Here is a 13,257-nt window from a genome sequence, read left to right as displayed (position 1 = left end):
TCAACAATAATCTAATTTTCTTTAAAAAATTTATTATTTTCTTTGTGTTTATTGTAACAGTTTCATGGTTAATTTACAATGACCATGTTTTTTGATTCAAACCTTAAAAGAAAAACATAATCATGAATCAAAAGACTATGATTTTGATAATTTATCTTGGGCAACAGATTTATTTGCAACCTTCTTATTACAGTTAAGCATAAATATGTTAAGATGCAAGTATTAGCCATGATTAAGCATGACTGAGAATAGTGTACCATATGTGTTTACATTTTCCTGGATAGTACAATTTCCAGCTACAGATGTGGAGTTGAGTGTTTAAAAGATTTGGAAAGCAGCCATACATCTGCAGATTAACCCATCAAGGAAATAGTTCAAAGCAGTTTGCTCACTAATGAGCTTTTACAAAGTAGAACTGGGGCTCCTAATGGGATTTTGGGAATCTTTGGTGAGGTCTCATTGCAAAACATTGACCACAAAAGAGTTACTGCTCAAAATATCTGACCTACTGGCTACCCCTAGTAAAAAAAATCTCTGCTTAAAGCAATAGTGGAGAGCCTTTTATGACTTGTGGACTTGAAGTCCAGAATTTCTGAGCCAGCCACGCTCATAGGAGTTGAAATCCACAAATCAAAAAAGAGCCATGTTTCCCCATCACCCCTGATTTAAGGAAGGCAAGCTAATCTTCCTGCATGCTCTTGGATACCCAGCTGGATTTTTGAAGGTTCCAAAGTCATTGCTTTAAGAAGCTGATGCTTTACCTTTGCAGCATATAACTTTCCAAGTCAATCTGTTTTATGGAAAACATTTTATGTAATATAGAATGGGACAGGAAACTTGGTAGGCATTGATGCAAGATATGCAGTCTCGGGCAATTTTATTCTGCAGTCAGGAATTGGATCTGCCATGATGAAGATACTCACGTATTTGGAGACTCGAAAGATACATCCTAGAAAAAGCTTTACAGGGACAATCAATCTAATTTAGTAACACAGGAAAATTTCACTGAAGCTACAGCATTTAACTGAGCAAAGGTGTGAAATGTGTTTCTTCAAAGTGTTTTTTCCCATATTTACATCCCTTTTTCCAAAAGGCACTTGGACTTTTTTCCTTTGAAAACATTTTGCTTCTCATCCAAAACATTTCCTCAATTAATTTTTGGAAAAGCACCTTTGGGACAATCATGATCAGGATGATTGAAAATCTACATGGACATTTTTCCATATTTACATTTGCAGCCTAGTTAATATGTTCTCTGTCTCAACCCTTATCTCTATTTTTCATCAAGAACTGTTGTAGATCAGAAAGGTTTAAATGTGTAAAATTCATTCGGACATGAAGCTCAAAAGGTATTTTGGACCCAATCTCCTCTGGCTCTGCTTGTACAAGTTTAACCAGGTTAAGCAAATACCTAGAGACAACATTTGCAACCACAACTTAGTGTTAGCCTTGTGGTTTTGTATGTTGTGCAAATCCAGCCTATTTCGTTAGCATATGGTTCGGTGACTTGTTCAAAAATATGACAAGCTGTTGTTTGAATGTAGCATATTGATGGCTAAACAGAACATTGGAGGAAAGCCAGCATGCTGTTATAAGCAATAATATTTTAAATACAAAAAACCTATTTGTTTTTATTCAAGTGATATTGAAATGCTTGGAATAAATGCTTGATTGAAGCTTTGGAGAGCCACAAGGGATAATGTGGTGCAGTGATGGTACTGGTGAAGGAGAACCAGGATTTGGATAATATCATAACTGCCCCCAAATGATTCTTCTCCTTCCGTCACTACCGTCACTCCCTCCCCATATTATAGGGTTAATATCCCATTTTAAAGCTTAATGATATATTTTCAAGAGAAAAAAAAATCCTGCCCCAAACTGGACAGTTGCTATTGAATTTCAGCAGTTAGTTTAGTGTGAGGAGTCACAAAAAGGAAATTGAGGGCTACTGCCAATTCTATTCATAATCCAAAATATTTTCAATTAATGAGAAAGATAATTCAGCTTCCCCTACATTTATGTGGAAGAGAAAAATGTGTATTTTATTACAGATTCCACCGACAAAAAACACCTACGTCCTTCTATTCAATTGTTTCCAGTTGTCAAAGAGTGCATGAACAAGTCCCCGTAGTTTTCATGAAAATGTTTTCTTCCGAAATGGGCTGCCATTGCGTCCCTCCTAGGGCTGAGAGATCCATGAGTCAACAATGGATTTCCTTGTAGTGCTTATATGATGTTGTTAGTATAAACTTTCCAAGACTTGGTTCCAATCAGTTTCCCCCAAGGGGTAGTAGCTTAGGCAGAGGACAATTACATGAACTTTCAGTGACCCAACCCAAGATCCAAGGTCATGTGAGGTTGCCTCCATGCTGGTCTAGGTTTGATGTTACAGGTAGTCTTTGGCTTATGACTACAATTGACACCCAAATTTCTGTTGCTAAGCAAAACAGTTGTTAAGTCAAATTTTACTCCATTTCACAATCTTCCTTGTCACAATTACAATTAAGAAACAGAAGGTTTAATACTGGCTGCTCAAGAACAAGCACTACGAACTAATGCCGTGAAAGCGAAGATACAAAAATCCACTGACAACCCAAACTGCCGACTTTGCAATAACAAAGTCGAAACTGTTTCACATTTAATGTGTGAATGCAGCAAAATCGCACAAACCGATTACAAAGCTAGATATGACCGAGTTGCTAAATTAATCCACTGGTCATTATGTAAAAAATATGATTTACCTGTAGCCAGAAAGTCATGGGAACATAAAGTGGAAAAAGTTATTGAAAATAGGAAGGTGAAGATCTTGTGGCCCTTTCGAATACAATTGGATCGTCATTTGGAGCACAACACGCCAGATATCACGGTTGTAGAGAGCCAAAGTGTACAGTTTATTGATATCGCTGTTCCTGGAGATGCCAGAGTCGAAGAAAAAGAACTAGAAAAAATCACGAAATATCATGACCTGGCCATCGAAACTACACGGCTATGGATGAAGCATGTAACAGAGATACCCATTGTAATGTCCAAGAATTTTACAAGACACATCCACAAATTGCAGCTTCCTGCAATAACACCAGCAGAACTGCAAAAAACTGTGTTATTCGGAACATCTTATATTTTAAGAAGGTCCTTGGTTGATACTTAGGACGTTGGCAGCAAACAGTATCAACCATTAGCACCAGTCACTGGTATTTGCAATGCATTTTTGAATGTTCAGTTGGTTTCATGTTTAATAAATAAAGTATATAATAATAATAAAAACAATTTAATGTAACTCTTTATCCTGGTCTGATGATAGCAGTATAAAAAACAACTTGCAGAAATTGTTTGAAAATAGAGTCAAGAGCCAAGCGCCATCTAGTGCCGAAAGACAGTCTCTACACCTCCTAGCCCTTCTCTGTTTAGCCTTAGTTGGTGACTGGGCAAAGACTATGTATGCAGGTAGTCCTTGACTTATAACAGTTCATTTACTGACTACTTGAAATTTCATTGATACTGATAAAAATGACCTATGACAATTTTTCACACTTGCAACTGTTGCAGCATCCTCAGGGTCACATGATCAAAATTCAGACCCCTGGCAACTGATTCATCTTTATGACAGTCACAGTGTCCCGGGCTCATATGATCCCTTTTTGCAACCTCCTGACGAGCGAAATCCATGGGGAATCCAGATTCACTTCACAACCATGTTACTTACTTAGCAATTGCAGTGATTCACTTAACAACAGTGGCTAGAAAGATCGTAAAATGGGGCAAAGCTCACTTAATAAGTGTCTTGCTTAGCAACAAAAATGTGGGGCTCAGTTGTGGTTGTAAGTCGAGGGCTATCTCTTATGGTTTAGAGAGGTCACCAGATTGGGAATAACTATATACACCCAACTCCTTCGTTAGTTGCAAGATGATGGGATCGTTGTAGCTGGAGGAGATTTTTTTGCTCTGGGCTGGGTTGGACCCCTCCCTCCAGTATGATGCCTGCACTTATGCTTATTTTCAATTGTTAGACAGACTAACTACGTTTATTTATTGTTAGTATTATTGATTATCACACAGTCATCCAGATGTTTAGACTGGGTTTGCCATTATTGTCTACCCATGAGCCTGGGATAGGCAAATCAGGAAGTTTAACGGTGTTACGGATATCATTGCAGGATGGAAGCTGTTCCAAGTCAAGCTGCCTTCTGCAATTGACTGATGGAGAATTTGTCAATGCCGATGGTGTTCAAGTTGTTTTGGGATTGCACCCTATTATTATTATTATTATTATTATTATTATTATTATCATCATCATCATCATCATCATCATTATCATACAATTGTATCACAGCGGTCAGTTGTTTCGCTGGATTTGGCATTAATTACTAGTCGGGCCCCACCCAGGGGCCTAGGAGGTCGTAACGTATTTTCGTAATATGCGTGCAGATCCAAGCAGTGCGGCTTTTTGCATTTGACTGATGGTGATTTTGTCAATTTTTAACTGTTTAAAATGTAATTCCAGTGCTTTTGGAATAGCACCCAGCACCCAGTGTGCTGGTTTGTGCCATAGTCGTTGAATTTCGATTTTTAAGTCCTGGTATTTTGTGATTTTTTCATGTTCCTTCTCGGCGACCCTGCTATCACCTGGTATTGCGATGTCTATGATTGTGACCTTATTTTTCTCAACCAGTGTGATGTCTGGGGTATTATGCGCCAGTATTTTGTCCGTTTGTATATGGAAATCCCACAAGATCTTGACCATCTGATTTTCGGTGACTTTTTCAGGCTGATGTTCCCACCAGTTTGTTGCTGTTTTAATATTATAATTTTTGCACAAATTCCAATGGATCACTTGTGCTACTGAATTGTGCCGCAATTTATAATCAGTCTGCGTGATTTTTTTACAGCAGCTGAGTATGTGATCAACAGTTTCAACAGCTTCTTTGCAAAGTCTGCATTTGGCATCATCAGAGGATTTTTCGATTTTGGTCTTAATGGCATTTGTGCGGATAGCTTGTTCTTGCGCAGCCAGGATTAGTGACTCTGTTTCTTTCTTTAATGTACCTATTGTTAACCATAACCAAGTTTGTTCACTGTCACTTTATTTTTTATTTTTTCCAGAAATTGGCCATGCAGTGTTTTGTTCTGCCAACTCTCCATTCTTGATTTTATCACATCTTTTCTGTATTCTTGTTTCGTCTGTTGGGCCTTCAGTAGATTTTTGTTCTTTACTTTGATTAATAGATGTTCTTGACTTTCTTTTAAATAATCAGCCAGTGCATGTTTTTCTTCTTCAACTGTTTGCTTCACTTGTAATAATCCTCTGCCACCTGATTTTCGGGGCAGGTGTAGTCTATCAGTATCACCACGTGGATGTAAACTGTAGTGCATTGTCATTAGTTTCCTGCTTTTTTGGTCCAAAATGTCCAAATCAGCTTGTGTCCAGTTAACTATACCAGCGGTGTATCTTATAACTGGTATTGCCCAGGTATTTATGGCCTTGATTGTATTTCCACCATTCAATTTAGATTTCAAAATTTTCCTAACTCTGTTGGTGTACTCTCGCCTGACAATAGTTTTTACTTCTCCATGCTTGATATTATCCAACTGCAGAATGCCTAAGTATTTGTAGGCTTCATTTTTGTTGCATTTAATTAGTTGGCCATTGGGCATTTCAATTCCCTCACATGCAGTGATTTTGCCCCTTTTTATGGATACAGTGGCGCATTTTTCTATACCAAACTGCATTGAAATATCGGTGCTGAATACTCGGACTGTGTTTGTCAATGATTGGATTTCTATTTCTGACTTTCCATAGAGTTTCAAATCATCCATATATAGTAAATGCAAAAATTTTTCAGCTTCTTTGGCTGTTTGGTAGCCTAATTTCATTTTTTTAAAGATTACTGATAGTGGGATCATTGCGATGATGAAGAGAAGAGGTGAAAGTGAATCACCCTAGAAAATTCCTCGCTTGATATTAACCATTCCGTAGATCTCATTCCCTACTGCCAACTCAGTTCTCCATTGTTTCATCGCCTTTTCAGCAAAGGATGTAATATTTTTGCTAATACCAGTTGTTTCTAAGCATTTTATGATCCAACTATGTGGCAGTGAGTCAAATGCTTTTTTGTAATCAATCCAGACCATATTCAAGTTCGTTTTTCTGTTCTTACAATTTTCTAATATCATTTTATCAATTAGGAGCTGATCTTTTGTGCCCCTGCTCCTTTTTTTGTTGCCTTTTTGCTCTACTGGCAAGATGTTGTTTGTTTCCAAATAATCCATCATGTTATCTGCAATAATGCCTGTGAGTAATTTGAAGGTTGTTGGCAAGCATGTTATTGGTCTGTAGTTTTCAGGTGTTGTTCCTTTAGTTGCATCTTTCTGAATCAAGTATGTTTTTCCCGTTGTCAACCATTCATCAATTTGGCCCTTTTGTAAAATTTCATTCAGTTGCCTGGCCAATATTGCATGTAAACTGGTCAGATATTTGAGCCAGAAACCATGTAATTGGTCCTTTCCAGGTGATGTCCAATTCTTTATCTTTTTTACTCGATTTTTGACCATCTCAGTTGTTATTTCTAATACTTGCATTTGTTTGTTGCCAATGCTTTTCTCAAAGTCATGTATCCACTTTGCTTCCTTATTGTAGTCCTTCGCATTTTCCCACAATTCTTTCCAGAATTCAACTGTGGCCTGCTTTTCTGGTTTTTCACTTTTGGTGTTACCATTCACATTAAGACTTTGATAAAAACGCCGTTGGTCTGATCGAAATTGCTGATTTTGTTTATATTGGATGATTCGTGCCTCATATCTTTCAATTTTTCTAGCTGTTGCTGTTATCCGCTCTTTTACAATCTCTACAGCTTCATTGATGTTTCTTGTATCCAATCTATATCTTCTGATTAGCCGATCTATGGTTTTGTTGTTTTTAAGCCGTTGCTCATGCATGTTCTTTAAGTTACTAGCATCTGCCCTTAATTTTTTGACTTTTTGTTCTAATCGGATTTTCCACTTTGGCTTTGATGCTTTTTCTGTTGTGTGACTAGGTACTTTGATTTTAATGCCTAGTTCATTAGTGACTATTACAGCTGCGCTGTACATTAACTGGTTCGTTTCCAAGATGGATCCTGATTCAATTGTTGAAAACACTGCATTAACTATTTTCATGATAGAGGCCAAAATTTTCTTAGGCACAGTTTTTAGTGATGGTAAACGTTGCCTTTCCTCATTAAGCAGAAAATGCTCCAAGATCTTATCTTTCAATTCTTTTTGTTTTTGAGTTAGTTCATCAGTTGGTTCAGTGATAACTGGTTCTAGTGGTGGTGATGTTATTTCCTCCCCGAGAGCTTCTTCTGGGAGTTCTACTATAATGTCTTTAGTTGTGTCTTGAATATCAGTTATTTCTGCTTGTGATATTGTTTTTCTGGTTTTGCAATTTGCCTGAATTTCCTCAAGTTCAACTTCACTAAGCACTTTATTTCGTATAATAAATCGCCTTTGATCTGCTAGTCGTTGTTCACTAACATTTGAATCTGGATATTGTTCTTTCCATAATTCATACATTCGCTTTAAATAACCTCTTTTTTCTGGCTCTGAGTTGTAGTAACAGGCCATTATGGCACGGTTTTCATCTGCACTATATTTTTGTCATTTTGTTGGCTGGTCCACTTGTAGCCCACTTGTCGACGGATGTCCAGGGACCCCAACATCCGCTGTGTGCCTTGTTAACCCGCAAGACGACCGATGCGGTATAAAATTTTTATTCGTTTCTTTCACCATATTGTATGGGTTGGCAGGGTTTTTTAATGGGGCCAGTTGCCAACCTGACCCCAACCCTCCTCCTTTCTCATCCGAGCTTGGGACCGGCAATGGCGGAGTTTATTATTATTATTATTATTATTATTATTATTATTATTATTATTATTATTATTATTATTATTGCATACTTTACTCATTAAACATGGAACACAGTCAACTGAACATTCAAAAATGCATCAAAATGCATCAAAAATGTCATTGACTGATAATGATTGATATGGGTTCTTGCCAGCATCGTAGGTATCAACCAAGTACCTTCTTAAAATGTACGATGTTCCGAGTAGCGCAGTTTTTTGCAGTTCCACTGTTGTTATTGCAGGAAACTGCAATTTCCTTAATGTACTGTATAAAATTCTTGGACATGGTGCCAAGTGCCCCGATGACAATGGGTATCACTACTACATGTTTCATCCATAATCATGTAGTTTCGATGGCCAGGTTGCAATATTTTGTTATTTTTTTTCTAGTTCTTTTTCTTCGATTCTGGCATCTCCCGATACAGCGATATCAATAAATTGTACGCTTCGGTTTTTGATGACTGTGATATCTGGCATGCCCCCTACCCCACCTCCGGCTCGCTGCGCGTCCTGGAAGAAGCTTCCCGCGGGGGCGCTCCCACATCCCCGGCGTGGCCCGTCGGGTTGAGCCTCGTTTGCTTCCGCCGCCCGGAGAAGCCCCTCCGCCCACCCTCACAGCCCGGTTGCGTGGACTGCGGCAAGCCCGCCCCTTCGCAGAGAGCCTCCGCCCTCCAGCAGCAGTTTTAAGCCCGAGCCCCGGCTGAGCTCCGGCATCCCAGCACCGGCAGCCAGCGGACGAGCTTACCTGAGGCATCCTCGGCAGAAAGGCAGGTAATGGCTGTTGCGCGCCGGCTACTTTGCAACCCAGCCCGGGCAGAAAGAGAAGGGGAAAGCGGACGCGATCGGGGATGGGGCGCCTCTAGCCTGGCACCGGCCTGAAACGCCCCGAGCCCCGTTTCCGGCTATGGAAAGTGGGAGAAACAAGCTTGCGATTCGGGTTTAGCGCTGCGCGTTGGCTGGGCGATGGGTGTGCATGTGTGCGAATTGCAGGCAAACAATGCGGGGTACCAGAGGTTGGGTTAGATTTCGCTTGAGCCACGATCTTACCTCCGAAAAGGGTGTGCTTCCTTTTCCTGTTTCAAAGCTGAGGACTGATGGCAGGTGCAATAAAAGAGCCCGATGCCCTTTCTTCTTCTTCTCTGGCCACCAACACCTGGCATAAGACTGTGGGTGTGCTAAAGGAAATAGAGTGAAAGAAAGCACACCATGGTTTAGATTTGCACAATTCATCCAGTCTTAAATGAATTGAATAGGGATGTGGGTGGTGGTGGTGGTGGTGGTGGTGGTGGTGGTGGTGGTGGTGGTGGTGGTGGTGATGCAGTATGCAAAAACTAGAACAAGGCTGTCCAGGTCTTGTCCATGCTGGCTGAGGAATTCTGGGAGTTCAAGTCCGCAGGCTTTAAAGCTGCCAAGGTTGGACACTAATCTTAGCCCAATCTTATGCCAAACTGCTACTCTACAAATTGGTTGTAACTGCAACTCCCAGAACCAGCAGCTGGCCTTCATCAGTTTTAAGGGATTGCGCTCCCAAACCCCTCATTTATCTAAGCCAGGCATCAGACTGATGAAAGGCAGATATCCAGGTTCAGGGCCGGCTGAGGAATTCTGGGAGTCAAAGTCCACAAGTCTTAAAGTTGCCAAAGTTGGACACCTCTGATCTAGAGCCTCATTCAGAGCCACCTTAGATCTTCACTTGATCTGGTTAAGCATGTGAGGTAGACACATGCTTAACCAGAGCAACCAGTCACATGCTTAATCAGATCACAGCTTTGGCTACCTATCACAATGGAGGGAAATGAATGGAGTCTCTTCTGTCTGAGTGGGCCTTCTGGATTTAGTGGTAGAAAGTGGGATGGGTAGGAAATAAACTCTAACACATCTAAGGAGAAGAACAAAAGAAAAAAAGAGTTTGGGACTCTTAACCAGCCAAGCTGGTCCATTTATTGGCACAATCGCCAGATTCATCTCTATATGTCTTTTTCAAAATAGTATGCATTTTGTGTGTGTGTGTTTAAACTGTCACTGCCCCATAAGAACAGAAGGAGCCTCTACTCAAGGTGAGGTTTGTGCTTGGCCGAATGGCGGGGGCTGGCAGGTGGGTAGGGTGAGATGGGCAGTGTAGCCTTGTGTTCCCACATGCGGGCCAGATTACTTGAGGGCCATATCTGGCCCAGGAGCTGAAGCTTGAGGATGAGTGCAATATAAAAAATGCAAAAATACAAAGATTTATCTGTGGACCACCAAAATTTTCTCGCCGACCACCAGTGGTCTGTGGTTGGTGACTACTGGTTCAGAGTATATTTATTTGTTTGTTTATTTAGTTTATTCCAACTATTACTTTATAAGTAACTCAAAGCAGTGAAGGTAGATAACATTCCTTCTTCCTCCTCTTTTCCCCTGTGAGGTGGGTTGGGCTGGACCAGCTCCAAAGTCACCCAGCCAACTTTTGTGCCTAAGGCAGTACTAGAACTCATTGTCTCCTGGTGATTGGCCCAAAGTCACCCCGTTGCCTTTCATGCCTAAGATGGGACTAGAACTCACCTTCTCCTGGTTTCTAACCTGATGCCTTAACCACTAGACCAAACTGGTTGTGAGAAGGGTGGGTCTCCAAAAGGCATCTTTCATCCCTGGAAGAAATATGATCCTGTATTTCCTGTAAGTGTGACTTACATTGACTGTCCATAGGACTGATGGAATGTCTTCTCCAAATCCTTTTACAACTGGCCCAATGACTTCAGATTACAAAATAAATCAATTCAGGAATGACAGCCTTAATCATATTCTATTATAGTCAGTTAGTGTCCAAAAAAGAAAAATCACTGAGTATTTAGTAATCTGTCCCATACATTTCTCCGAAATTCTTCCTTGTTCCTGTGTGAAACTCTTAGTAATTCCAGACTTGATATAGCTCTTTAAGGTAAGTACAGGGCGGGGCATAACCTTTTCCTAGGGGGTCACAGCAACACTTGTAATAACAACACAAATAATTCATACACCATTCGAAAGCCCATCAAAAACTGAGTTTATTGACACGATTTAATAGTCAGTATGACCACCATTAGCCCTTCGAACAGCATTCAAACGAGGTGGATAAGAACACAACAAATCTTCAAACAGTTCCGTTCGATTTTCCAGATTTTTCAACACAGTTTCCAAATTCATTCTCAAAGTTTCAACCGAAACAAATTTAACATTTAATAGCTCATTCAATTCAGTTTTTTATGGGCTTTAAAATGAGGTGTCGCGGAAGTTGTAAACTGCTGTCGATCTTGCTGTGACCCCCTAGGAAAAGGTTATGCCCCGCCCAGTACATCAGCCAACCAACTAAGCTATCCACCAGGAGTTGCAGGAAGCAACTTACACATAATTAAAAAAAAATTCCCAGTAAACCATAACTTATTGAATTTCCTGAATTCTGAATTTGCACAATACAAGCATAAATTAATCACAAGGACTGGCTGAACATATTATATAGGGCTAGAATATACTAGGCTGGTTTGCAGTTCCATGAGTTCTGTAAAGTAAACCATTTAGGTGTATAAGGAAAGCCAGTTCAAATCCCTACTTATCCTGCAAACTCTCTGTATGATACCAAGTCTTTTAATTAATTTAATAAAATTAGTTAATTTAATTCATATTTATCCCTAGCCAGATGAGACTTTTACCTGATAATATCTCAACTGTCCCAAATTGTCTAATTCTAAAATAACATGTCTTGGATAAAACTGTGGAGGGTAAAACATACGATGAAGAGCAGGACATGTCTAATCTAACAAAGAGAAGGACTGGGGTGGGGGTGGGGGCACAATAACTGTCTTCCAGTACTTGAGGGGCTCTGACAGAGAGAAGGAGGTCAGCTATTCTCCATGGTTCCACCACAAAACCGCGGATGACAAAATCGTGGTCGACGAAAGCGCGTATGTGACGTCATCACAGCGCGACAAAAAAGATCGAAAAATGTAAAAATAAAGCGAAAACCTTACCCTAACCCCCCCAAACCTAACCCTAAACCTAACCCTAAACCTAACCCTTAACCTAACCCTAAACCTAACCCTAAACCTAACCCTTAACCTAACCCTAAACCTAACCCTTAACCTAACGAAAAACCTAACGCTAACCCTTAACCTAACCCTAAACGTAACGCTAACGCTCTAAACCTAACCCTAACCCTTAACCTAACCCTAACCCTAACCCTTAACCTAACCCTTACCTTTATGTGAATCGGCTTGCTGTAATTTAATTTTTATTTCAATTTTTCGATCTTTTTCGTCGCGTTGTGATGACGTCACATACGCGATTTCGTCGACCGCGCTTTTGTGGAACGCGGTTTTGATGGGTCACGATTCTCCACGGCACCTGAGGGCAGGACAAGAAGTAACAGGTGGAAACCTGTCAAGGAGAGATCCAACCTAGAACTAAGGAGAAATTTCCTGACATTGAGAACAATCAGTGGAAAGGCTTACCTCTGGAAGTTGTAGGTGCTCCAACACTGGAAATTTTCAAGAAGATAGCAATTTGGATGGTATAGGGTCTCTTGCTGGAGCAGGTGGTTGGACTACGAGACTTCCAAGGTCCCTTCCAATTCTGTTTTACTGCTACTGTGTCTGTCAGGAAACCAAACCATCTGGGTGAAATGGTGGAATGCCAAGTGGGAAGAGGGGCCTAGAAAGAAATTAAATTAGATCTCTAAAGAAATTGCTTTTCTTAAGTAGCTTGAAGGGTGCTCAGGATTGTGTTCTCATTTATAATGGAAAAAGGTGAAGGGAGGATTTATTTTATTTGGCAGAAGGCGAATCACACCTCATTCTTCTGGGCTTCAAAAGTGGCTTTAACCAGGGAGGGGGAGCTTTGGGGTTTCTTTCTCACGCTTTAATAATAGTGTCCCTCTGGGTCATCTGACCAGGAAGAAGCAAGTAGCAGGTGGGGCAGCCTTATGAGCTATTGCTGTTCAAATAAGGATACTCAGGAGAATTTTTTTTAAAAAAAAAATGTTTTCCTCTGCATTTCTCCTGGCAATTTTCAAGCCTGATCTTCTATTTCTCCCACCCTATCAAATTTGGTGGCAGTTCCGTTCCTGCTTTCATAACATTATCCTGATGTGGGATGGACAGATAGACAGGATCCCAAGCCCCTTTACATCATTTCTTTCCAAAGTTTTGCTAGAATGGAAATAATAATAATAAATAGAGGGGAGAGAGCAAGCTCGCCTCTGTGTGCTTTCCCACAGCTGGTTCATGTGTTTTCTGGATTCCTATAATGCACTGAATTCTAAACCCAAACAAAAATCAAAATAAAACCCTGAGGCTGGGTTTGCACAGTGCAATGAGCGGCCACAAAAAATAACATCTCATTAAATTTCATCAGGGAAGTTCACTTC

The 13,257-nt window shown here is 40.3% G+C and overlaps 1 protein-coding gene across 1 annotated transcript in view; it reads left to right on the top strand.

Moving 5' to 3' along the window:
• Positions 1–8,525: 8,525 nt before the first annotated feature.
• PLAT (plasminogen activator, tissue type) overlaps positions 8,526–13,257 on the top strand; it is a 31,354-nt gene continuing 26,622 nt past the window's right edge. The window contains exon 1 of the mRNA XM_087706097.1: positions 8,526–8,651. The gene's annotated coding sequence lies outside the window, so the exon portion shown is untranslated. The remainder of the gene's footprint in view (positions 8,652–13,257) is intronic.

This window comes from Thamnophis sirtalis, unplaced genomic scaffold (assembly GCF_051295495.1).
Source record: "Thamnophis sirtalis isolate CommonGarterSnake01/CBP01778 unplaced genomic scaffold, rThaSir2_p1.2 scaffold_2, whole genome shotgun sequence".
Classification (NCBI taxonomy): domain Eukaryota; kingdom Metazoa; phylum Chordata; class Lepidosauria; order Squamata; family Natricidae; genus Thamnophis; species Thamnophis sirtalis.
The sequence above is the reverse complement of the archived record's forward strand: the minus strand, read 5'-3'. Positions and strand labels throughout refer to the sequence as shown.